This window comes from Gymnoscopelus microlampas, assembly GCF_963454915.1.
Source record: "Gymnoscopelus microlampas genome assembly, chromosome: 5".
Lineage (NCBI taxonomy): Eukaryota > Metazoa > Chordata > Actinopteri > Myctophiformes > Myctophidae > Gymnoscopelus > Gymnoscopelus microlampas.
The window spans coordinates 9,235,671-9,248,238 of NC_139942.1; positions in this window are offsets into that span (position 1 = coordinate 9,235,671).

A 12,568-nucleotide genomic window follows, 5' to 3' on the forward strand; every position below is an offset into this window, starting at 1 on the left:
CTCTTTTGTCCCACGGGGACATTTTATTCCATTTAAATAGGGATTGGGGAACCAAAACAAAGCAGCACCGCAAAACCGGATCGCGACAATCTGGAAAGAGGATTCTTTTTTTTCTTTTTTTTCAGTAGGCGTGGCCTAGACCGGATCATATGGGTCTTTAGTAACGCATACCAGGCTTTCCTCCGAAGTGGAAAGACTGGTGACGCGAGGTTTCTCTCTCTCTCTCTCTCTCTCTCTCTCTCTCTCTCTCTCTCTCTCTCTCTCTCTCTCTCTCTCTCTCTCTTCTCTCTCTCTCTCTCTCTCTCTCTCTCTCTGGCTGAGTTCCAATAATGTACGCCCTTACAGACTTAAAAGCTTGCTCACTTGAGGTATGTGAGAGCTTAGGGACTTCCCTGCTGTCAGATCATGACCTCAGTGAGGGCTCTGGCAGAGCCCAGTATGCTCTCTTTCTGTAAGTCACAACGCATCTCACTAAGACACGTTGTCTACTTCAAACTCCATTGTAACCATGCTAGACTCATTGAAAACACACAACTTTGGTTCAGGTGACTGATATTGTCCTTCCAATGTTTGAGGGGGCCATGTTTTTTCAATTACTTTTTTCATTTATTTTCTCTTATTTATTTTCTTTATTTCTTTATCTTTAACACGGCATTATATAAAATATTTGCACAAAAAAAAGGTAAAAAGCCAGAGTAGAAGTTTAGGGCGGATTCAGACTGGGTCCGATTGATTCGAACCGTTCCCGAGTACGATTGGCTTCTCCCAGCTGGCCAACATTCACACTGGCCAAAATTCTTCCGTACTCGAGTACATTTCATTTAGCAGTAATGGTAAATATGTGCCTCATGGGGGCACTGTTGACTATGGGGCTATGGGAGATAGAATGTCATTCACAGAAGAAGAGTCACTTGCCAGAGTTTAGAGTGAATAATAAAGTTTGACTGTGTTCCTGACGTTGTCTTGAGTTATAATAATAACTGAAAAACAATACACAACCAAACCAGTGTGTGCGTTGGTCTCTGTTAATATGTCTCTGTTAATATGATATTGGCGTCACGGACGCATCCTTGGTATTTTAGCAGTGACGTCACGGACTAATCCTTAGTATATTTATCCTTATATACGCGTTCGCTATACATGTGTTTTTTGTTTATGTTTTTTCACGGCTCGCGCTACTCAAACACTAGCGGGATTATTATTTCTTGTCAAAATTCAAGTAGAACTATGAGAAGGTAAAGGTTGACCAAGCGGCTAAGGCTCCAAAAATGAACAAGTTCAGAATTTGCAGATCGTTGAGTTTTATTTCTCTCACACCTCCGGAAAACAGTCCAATATGCAGCAGGTAGAAGACTGTTGATGATAAACACAGTTAAAGAAAGTAAGAAAGAAAGTGGTTTATAAAAAATGTGTAAAAAGTGTTTTCATACAAACTGAGATATGATGGGAGGTTAAAGGTTACATGTAGGCTATTCAGTTGTGATTAATAGTGGTATTAATGATTTTGTGGATTCCGAATCCGCTTACTGATTCCGGTTCTTATCGATTACCCGTTTTGGTTCCATAATGGTAAACAAAAAGAGGAAAAAGTGCTAATTTTCAGCAACGCTCCGCACATAGACAGACAGACAGACAGACAGACAGACAGACAGACAGACAGACAGACAGACAGACACGCACACAGTACAAGATATAGATAGATAGATAGATAGATAGATTGATTGATTGATTGATTGATTGATTGATTGATTGATCTATAGATTGATTGACAGACAGACAGACAGCTGTCATTCAGCAATACATGAAATGCATAATTGAAATTTGTTTATGGTCATATACTCATATTAGCTTATTAAATTAACAAAGAGCAGTTTTTTGGGATATTTACTGCTTCTGTAGGTCAGATGTACAGGAATAATATTTGTAAAAATTAGTACTTGGAATAACACTGAACAGAAAATGACCATGCGTTTGCTTTGAGTCGTTACACATGCATAATATATGCTAATGCGCTACCATAAACATGCCCAATCGTTATACTGTAAAGGTCCTTACACCTGAATGAGATAAAATGTCCATCATCATTATTTGACCAGAAAACCACCAAAACACAAGTTGGATGACCTCTGCTCCTTATTTCCGCTAGTTTAATCAAATATGCAAATTATCTCATTAACTATGCGCAATACAAAAATATCCCAAGAAGAAATGGATTCTACGTGAAAAATCATGTTAGAAACAACTGAGGGAAGTTAGATACACCCGTTAATCAGGTTGTTATAGCTTTTGCCCTGTCTATATGGTGCAACTTGACTCATTTATCGTGGCTCTCTGTGCAGAAGTTAAAGTGCTTTTGGAGGTGCGACCTCTAAAAAACGCGTTCAAAACGCGATTCCAACTTGGGGTTGATTGGATTTTGCATTCATGTTTTGTCATTTTCTGTAAGAAACAGGAGCCAATAACAGGCAAAGGTCATTCTCAGTTGTCACTGACTCACAAGATTAATAAACAGCTTAAAATTGGGTTAAGTTACAGATCAGTTTCAAAACATTTTATAAGATACAGAACCGTGACTATAGTCAACATGTGCAGCATCCCCCCTCTTCCAGTCAAACGCCTGCCGTCTTGGGAGTGAGAATGAGTTGATTCTGGTGACCTCCGGCTGGCAGGTGTAGGTTGGAACCAGCCTCACCACCATGTTGTGGTCAGAGGCGAGGGGGGAAGGGCAACTGATTTGTACCCATTCCAGACATTATAGCATAAAGCACTGGTTCCCAAATGTTTTAGCTCAAAAGAGAAATTAGACGTTTGCCTGGGATCCAAATTAGTGAAAATAGCAGATCCACAAGCTCACCTCAGCTATTTTCACTACTTCTTAAACTTTTTTCCAATTCATTTATGGAAATTATTCAATGTATTTTATTTTATTCATGAAATACTTTAGAACATTGTTGGAATTGTTTTCATTTGATGAAAAGTTGTGATGCCAGAATTGTATTAAAACAGATTACGTTCGGTGCCCGAAGTCTCACCGTTGCGTTGCGTTGCGTTGCGTTGCGTTGGGCTGCGTTGCGCTGCGCTGTTTAAAGCTCTAAACTCCATGATGAGCAATCCATTGTAAACAATGCATGCGTGCACGGTGCACGCCTGGAGCGATAACATCTCTCACACGAGTCACAATGGCGGAGTGATCGTGCATCCAAAATTACTCGTTTTCCCCACCAGAAAAAGTTTCGGAGTTACAGAGGTTTTCATCAAGGAGATAGAACGGAAGCGGATGGGGAGCCATATTTTTGGGGTCGGTGATCCATATGTCCCTTCCTTATCAGATTCACCGTGGGTGATTCCAGAGCTGACCCCAAACATGCTTGAAAGTGAAATATCCCCAAAAGAGGTAGTGAAGTGACGCGTTGTGAGCTTGCAGATCTGCTATTTTCACTATAGTTTGGGTCTTGAACTAAACAGTTTGGGAACCACGGCTCTAGTTTGTTGCAATGACTTAATCCGTCAATGTTGTCACAAATGTTCAGATGCTAAACCGGACCAGAGTGGTCAGAGTGTGTATTTCCAAATCCAAACATGTACAATGGGGCGGCACCCGGGACGGCCAGTCAGATCCCAGGGGAGGACACGGTGTCAGAAAGCAGTGGGTGAAGGTATCTGTGGAGCTCCAGCAGACACAGGATCAGGCAGCAGGATGAAGATGGTACTGTGGCTGAGTGTGGCCTCTCTGCTTCTTTCCTCCCAAACCATGGCGATGGATGGTAAGATCTAATATCTATTATCCTGCGTTGCTTAGGTCATTTAGAAAACATTGAATCGAATGCCAAATATGATTATTAGCCTGCTACCCAGGGATAAAGGGGAAACAAAAAACAACCGGTGACTCTTATAACTGTATAGCCATTGCATTGGGGGCGGCCATAGCTAAGTGGTTAGTGAGCCCTGGTTGTCGCAGGTTCGATTCCAGGCCAGTAATGTGCGTCCCTGAGCAAGACTCTTAACCCCTTATTGATCCCTGAGCGCCGACTCCCCAAGCGAATGGCTGCTCACTGCTCCTAGTGATTATCAGATGGGTAAAATGCAGAGGATGAAGTCACGCATGTGCCACGTATACATATATATATATATGTGTGTATATATATATATATATATATATATATATATATATATATATATATATATATATATATATATATATATATATATATATATATATATAATTATATAATAATAATTCCTACACAGTCAGTGACAAAAAGGACTCCAAAGAGTGGGACCTATATTATATATTATGAATTGGAACTTGAAACTCTTAATTACGTCTTGATATTGATCGCTATCAAAAGGTGATACTATGGTGCAATTCTTGGAAACATTATAGGACACTTACGTATAAACCATTAAAACCGGGAAACCATCTGTGTCATTTTAGATTTTAGCTATATACATATATTTTGAATATTAAAAACAAATCTTGAAAGTGTTTGAAAAATGGTAAAAATTTGATTTTTTTTAAACACAAATCTTCTCTTCTGGGGGTCTTCCTGGCTCAAAGCATTTTCAGATGGTGGGTCCGCGGCCAAATACATACCATTTTGGGGGTCCTTGGCACGAAAGATTTGAGAACTACTATTTTAGAACCGGCCTTAGGTCTTAATGGGTTAATGGTTCCACTGTAAAATACAGAAGACCATGATGTGTGCTCAATTGATCTATGGTTTAGGAGTCTGTGTGTAGCCAGCTACAATGGATTTCTTTTCAGGGCACCTTATACAAAGGTGACGCCATTGATGTTCTCACTTAACATATACAATTCTACCAGATGTACAAGCTCACAGCGCGTCACTTTGTGCAGCGCTGCAAGCTTGCACATCTGCTATTTTTGAAATGATTTGAAAAATCTCAAAATACTTTTGATTCTCTTCTGGGAGTCCCTGGCAAAACAAATAAATCAGATAGGGTCCACCGTCCCCGGCCAAATATATATATATATATATGTCAGTTTGGGGGTCCTTGGCACGGATCATTTTGAGAATTACTGATTTAGAAAGCATTTGTAGAATATGCCTCATAGGTTAAGCCTGAGGTGTATTTCCTAGAAGTGGTGTTGTCTAAGGATAAGGATAATTCCTTTAACAGGTCCGTTCATGAAAGTCCTTACGGTCTTGTTTCCAATGAGGGCCTGTGAGCAATTAGGGGTTAAGAGTATTGCTCAGGGACACATTTCATTTCATCGACACATTTGCTGGCCTGGCCTGGAATCGTACCTGGGGCAACCAGGGTCTCTGGCTCCCTAGGCGGGCTCACTAACCACTCAGCTATGGCCGCCCCTGTCTAATAGTAACAAGTCCCTGAAAAACAGTGAATCAGAGGAGCGTTCTCAAATACCATAATGAATTTGTGTGACTGGAACTACAGCTGTTGTTTGAAGCATTGCTCCTTGTTAGATTGTATCAAATGCGCTGTCCAGTGGCAATTGTATAGGGGGGCCAGGGGGGGATCTCTCTTTGATCTTTGCTCAGATCAAAGATTAGCCATACTGGTGATCAATAGTGTTGTCTCTTGACAATTTGTAGATCTGTAAGCCAATCGCACTCTGCTATTTACAGAGGAGACAGGATAGGGACATCTGGGCTATTTTGTTTATATTTGAAAAATGGTCTTAAGTAATGTAAAGTATACATGATGTGAACATGCACAGTCGGTACATCATTATCAGACTTGATTTTATCCTTCAACTTCTTGTTTATGCCCCAAAATGACTGTATATACATTTTTTTTTAGCAATTTGTAGCAATTGTCGAATGTATTAAGCACGTTCTAATCATGTATACTTTACTTTATAAAAAAAAAAAAAATGAACACAGAGGTGCCCCCCCGCCCCCCCCCCCCCCTTTCACTGCAGCCAACATTACAATATTTGTTTCCAAAGATCACACAGATACCTGATGAGTTGACCTTTATACTGTCTCCTGATGCACCCCCCCCCTCTCTCTCTCTCTCTCTCTCTCTCTCTCTTTCTCTCGCTGTGTGTGTGTGTGTGTGTGTGTGTGTGTGTGTGTGTGTGTGTGTGTGTGTGTGTGTGATATATATATATATATATATATATATATATATATATATATTATATATATATATTATATATATATATATTATGAACTGATGAATGATTGTTTTTCCATCTTCAGCTCTTCAGGTTCAACCGACACATCACACAACAGGTAAACAAATATGACAAAAAATTATAGATATAGCCTTAAATGTTTGATTCAAATTATGTTTTACTGCTTATTCTATTCTCTGTACAGAGTCTGATCTCAGGTTGGTGGGAGGAAACAGTAACTGTACTGGTATACTGGAGATGAAACATCAGGAAGAGTGGAGACCAGTGGGTGGATTTTCGTCCTGGAACCGGATGTCATCATCTATAGTGTGTAAACAGCTAGACTGTGGCACTGCGGTTACAACAAAATGGCCTTTTAATCATCCAAATAAACCTGTGTGGATGATGACAGCCGCCTGTGTTGGATCTGAATCTTCACTTAGGGAGTGTGTAACAATGGAGAACTCTAAACGTTCTTCCTCGTCTAGGCTGGATATTATCTGTTCAGGTAACACACAACGACTTCAACTTAAAAACAAAAGAAAAGAAAAAAAGAGGAAAAAAAGCGGCTTTGAAAAAGACTCTCGGGGGCACGGTGGCGCAGTCGGTAGCGCTGTCGCCTCACAGCTAGAAGGTCCTGGGTTCAATTCCCACAGGGACGCTGTGGGCGCTGGGGGCGTGTTCTCTCCTCCGCGTCATCAGCGCCCATACCCTAGGTGGGGTTGGCGAAAGGGCCTTTCTGTGTGGAGTTTGCATGTTCTCCCCGTGTCTCCTAGGGTAGGTACCCTCACAAAAACATGCAGTAATCCTGGTCACTATACTGCCTCCCCCTGGCCAGCCGGGGCGCCTGATGGAGAGAAAGGGAACTGATTGGAATAACGTGTTCCTTCCACGCGCTACGTCCAACCAGGGAAACTCCCCCCTGTCAGGTGACAAGAAGGTCAGTTGGCTCTCATGCATTGAAGGAGGCATGAGCTCGGCCCTGGCCTCCCTAGGTTGGCAGAGGGAAGGTAGTGCCCAGGATTACATAGACAATTGGCACTGGGTGTTAAAAATAGGGTTACAAAATCGTGGGAAAAAAATTAAGAAAAAGAAAAAGTGTCTCTGTCTTTGTCGCTGTGTGTGTGTGTGTGTGTGTGTGTGTGTGTGTGTGTGTGTGTGTGTGTGCAGTTCATCAGAAACATGGTTCAAATATCATAATACATGTATCTTAGAAACATAGTACAGACGTCTACATGTAATATACTGTATATACCAAGGTACCGATCACCATGACAACCAACCTTTTTTGTTTAAAACAAACCATTGTTTATATTACATTCATAACTGAAAATCTTTGGATTTGTGTATCCTGATATACACATACATATATATATATATATATATATATATATATATATATATATATATATATATATATATATATATATATATATATATATATCAGTTATTCATTCTCAATGTTAGCAGCAAACAGGAGGACATCATGTCCTGTATTGGTAAAGAGTATATGAACTGATGTATGATTTGTTTCCCTCTTCAGTTTAACCGACACATCACACAACAGGTAAACAAATATGACAAAAAAATTATAGATATAGCCTCAAATGTTTGATTCAAATGATGTTTTACTGCTTATTCTATTCTCTGTACAGAGTCTGATCTCAGGTTGGTGGGAGGAACCAGTAACTGTACTGGTATACTGGAGATGAAACACCAGGAAGAGTGGAGACCAGTGGGTGGATTTTCGTTCTGGAACCTGAAGTCATCATCTATAGTGTGTAAACAGCTAGACTGCGGCACTACGGTTTCAACAAAAAAGCCTTATAATCATCCAAATAAACCTGTGTGGATGATGACAGCTGCCTGTGTTGGATCTGAATCTTCACTTAGGGAGTGTGTAACAATGGAGAACTCTGATAATTCTTCCCCGTTAAGGCTGGAGATGATCTGTTCAGGTAACACAAAACGACTTCAACTTTAAAAAAAAGAAAGAAAAAAAAGAGGAAAAAAATGGCTTTGAAAAAGACTCTCTGTGTGTCTCTCTCTCTCTCTCTCTCTCTCTCTCTCTCTCTCTCTCTCTCTCTCTCTCTCTCTCTCTCTCTCTCTCTCTCTCTCTCTCTCTCTCTCTCTCTCTCTCTCTCTCTCTCTCTCTCTCTCTCTCTCTCTCTCTCTCTCTCTCTCTCTCTCTCTCTCCAGAGTCTGTGAGGTTGGTGAATGGGACTAGTTTGTGTTCAGGCAGAGTGGAGGTGAAGTTTAATCAGTCATGGGTCTCGGTGTGTGAAGGTGACTTTGACCAGCAGGATGCAGAGGTGGTCTGTAGGCAGCTTGGGTGTGGGGCTCCTTCAGTCCTCCAGGGGGTGCTCTATGGGGAGGTGAATGCTCCAATATGGACCAAAGAGTTCCAATGTGGAGGTAATGAGTCTGTTCTCCTGGACTGTCGGAACCAGTCACTGTGCTGGTAGACTGGAGGTGAAACACCAGGGAGAGTGGAGACGAGCAGATGCATATGACTGGAACCTGAAGTCAGCATTTGTAGCGTGTAGACAACTGGACTGTGGCTCTGCTGTTTCAACAAAATTGGGTCGTGTTACGACAGATTATCAAAGTAGTATATGGTACATTGTGTCTGGCTGCGTTGGATCCGAATCTTCACTAAGGGAGTGTTTGACGATTAAAAGTGAATCTTCTTGGTTCACTGGAATTGAGGTGATCTGTTCAGGTAAAAAATCTATCTCTCTATGTATGATCTATGATACTATTTATTTCTGGGTAAACAATTAAAAACATGCATCCTTTTGGGAAGTGTAGACAAATCTAATTTATTCTTTGATAATGTTACATTTTAACAATGCAATTAAAACTAGGGGGATGCCGGTTGGAAATGCATGCCTCTTGGTGATGCAATACCCATTGTATCCGTTGGGTACAGCATCCATTAATATAGTACTTGGAGGCCAGTCTACGATGTCAGGACTGATGTGTCACGACGTGTTGTTACAAAACAGTTTACAAGGATTAAGTGATTAAGAAAATGCGCGCCCATTCCTTTTTTACATATCTAACCTGTGTGTGCGTGCATGTGTGTGGACGTGTATGTGTGTGTGTGTGTGTGTGTGTGTGTGTGTGTGTGTGTGTGTGTGTGTGTGTGTGTGTGTGTGTGTGTGTGTGTGTGTGTCTGTGTGTCTGTGTGTGTGTGTGTGTGCGCGTAGTTGTGTGTGTGTGTGTGTGTGTGTGTGTGTGTGTGTGTGTGTGTGTGTGTGTGTGTGTGTGTGTGTGTGCGTGCGTGCGTGCGTGCGTGCGTGCGTGCGTGTTATTTGTTCTGTATGTTTTAATGAGAGTGTGGAGGGTGTAAATAGGACAATTTGTGACCAAATTGTTGAACTACATTTTAATTAATTTGAGGTATATTAGGTCTTATCATTTATTGCTTATTATCTGGAAAATAATTAGTTAGAAAATTATCTCTGTCTATCTTTTGATTGACTGAATACTTTATTAGCACAACTATTATTAAATACAGGTAGTATAGTTAAAGGTTATGCTAAAAGAATGTTAACAGGGGGCACGGTGGCGCAGTCGGTAGCGCTGTCACCTCACAGCTAGAAGGTCTAGGGTTTGATTCCTGCCGGTGACGCTGTGGGCGCTGGGGGTGTGTCCTATCCTCCGCGTCATCAGCACCCATACCCTAGGTGGGGTTGGCGAAAGGGCCTTTCTGTGTGGAGTTTGCATGTTCTCCCTGTGTCTCCTAGGGTAGGTACCCTCACATAAACATGCAGTAATCCTGGTCGCTGTATCGCCTCCCCCATGACAGCCGGGGCGCCTGATGGAGGGGAAAGGAACTGGCTGGAATAACGTGTTCCTTCCACGCGCTACGTCCTACCGGTTGGCTCTCATGCATTGAAGGAGGCATGCGCTCGGCTCTGGGCTCCCTGGGCTGTCGGGGGGGAGTGTAGCTTCCAGGATCACTTAGACAATTGGCACTGGGTGAAAAAGGGTTGCAAAATTGTGGGATAAATATATATATATTAAAAACAAAAGAATGGAAACAAGCCCCAGGGTCTTGTTTCCATTCTGGTCCATTGAACAAAACCTATTGAATAAAGCTCAGTAGAATCATAAGGTATATTTATAGAGAAAGGAGGGGTGGGGCGGGGGTCAGACGATTGTACTATCAAGGTGTTCAAGGAGTTAAACTGTATGTGCACTTGTATTTTGAGGACAGGCATTATTTTAGGTTAGCTTTGAGTTTGGGTAGGGAGGTCCCCAGAGAACCTTTATACTGTATCTTTTGGTAGGCCATCCCACATTTTGGTGGCAGCATAGTTGCCCATGTTTGAGCAAAATTTGGCGGGAACGTGGTACGATGATCTCCTTCTGGGGTTATGCCCATGGGTATTACTCACTTTGGAGGAGTAGTTTGACAGGTGTCTGTCTGTATCTCTCTCTCTCTCTCTCTCTCTCTCTCTCTCTCTCTCTCTCTCTCTCTCTCTCTCTCTCTCTCTCTCTCTCTCTCTCTCTCTCTCTCTCTCTCTCTCTCTCTCTCCAGAGTCTGTGAGGTTGGTGAATGGGACAAGCGTGTGTTCAGGCAGTGTGGAGGTGAAGTCTGATCAGTCGTGGGTCTCAGTGTGTGAAGCTGACTTTGATCAGCAGGATGCAGAGGTGGTCTGTAGACAGCTTGGCTGTGGGGCTCCTTCAGTCCTCCAGGGGGTGCCCTATGGGGGAGTGAATGCTCCAATGTGGACCGAAGAGTTCCAATGTGGAGGCAATGAGTCTGCTCTCCTGGACTGTAGAACCTCAGACTCAACTAGAAACACCTGCTCACCTGACAAGACTGTTGGACTCACCTGCTCAGGTAAAAGACAAACTACACTTTAGTTTTGGATTATTATTTCACAATCAATGTCAAATTACATTTCAATTGTGTATTCCATTGTCTCTGTACAGAGCCTGATGATGTCCGGTTGGTGGGAGGAACCAGTAACTGTACTGGTAGCCTGGAGATGAAACAGCAGGGAGAGTGGAGACAAGTGCATGACTGTTGTTATCAACTAAAGACAGCATCTGTAGTGTGTAGACAGTTGGGCTGTGGCTCTGCTGTTTCATCATATCTTAGACGTGGTTCTACAGAAGTGCCTGTTTGGCTAATGAGGCCTGCTTTGAAGCCCTGTTTTGAATCTGACACTGCAGCTAGGGAGTGTGTAATAATAGAGCCTAGTGCTGCAGCCTCTACACTGGAGGTGATCTGTTCAGGTAACCAACAATGACTACAACAGTGACCGTAATCTACAGTCTCTTACTTAACTTGTCTGTCTGTCTGTCTGTCTGTCTGTCTGTCTGTCTGTCTGTCTATTCATATGTATTAATCTCTACACATGCATGTGTGTAGACAACAACAACAACAACAACAACAACAACAACAACAACAACAACAACAACAACGTATCTGCTGTTTCAGCCAATCACTCCTGTCTTGTTACAGGTGCTGTTTAAGCCAACAATCTCCATCTTCCTCTCAATACATGGAGTTTCTAAGGGCCAGCAGCAGGGATCGCAGGCAACTGTTTATCACTCTGCCAACTTCCTGTTTCCTGCAGCTGACCACACCCACCAAGGGATCTACAGCTGTGTCCGTCACATCAATTTTGTTTAATAATAATGTCTCCTCTGAGAATGAGTTCCTCTCTCTCACTGTAACCTGAATGAAACTTTTCAAGTCACAATGTGATACTCTGTCAAACAGGCAAACATGAAAGTGACATGAATTCAGAAATTCTATTGAATTACGTTTTTTTTTATTGATTATAGGATTTTGGCTGGTGTTCCCGGCAAGTTTCTCTCACAGCCTCTCATCTGACATTTAACCCATTAAGACCTGAAGCCGATTCTACATGTCTCCTAAATCTCAACAGTTTTCTGAAAAACGTTTCTATATCAGTGGTGCTCAATCTTTTTCATGTCAAGGACCCCCAAAATTATATGTATTTGGCCGCGGACCCCCATCAAAATATTTTGTTCCAGGGACCCCCAGAAGCATAGATTTGAGTTAAAAAATGTCGCTTTAAAAATATATATATTCAAAGATGTTCACACATTTTCACGAATTTTCAAAAATAGCCAAAGTGTAAAACAATGCTTTTTAGCGCAAATCAAGAAAAGGACACATGCGTTCCAGGTCTTAAAGGGTTAACACAATCAGCGTTAACAAAGCTACTGTAATAGAGGACGTTGTGATAGGTTAACATGAACAAAGCAAATACAGGAGATTCACGGAGAGTTCCCAACAAGAATCTGATGAAAGCTTCCAACTGATAAATGAATCTAATACTCTGTATGCTATTGAATTAAATTGTGTTGTCTTCTGTGCCATAACAGTATGGACATAAACACATAATCCTTAGCCATCTAGATATATTACTATACATGTTATTGTAACCCTAAAAAAATAAAAATAAAGTAAAG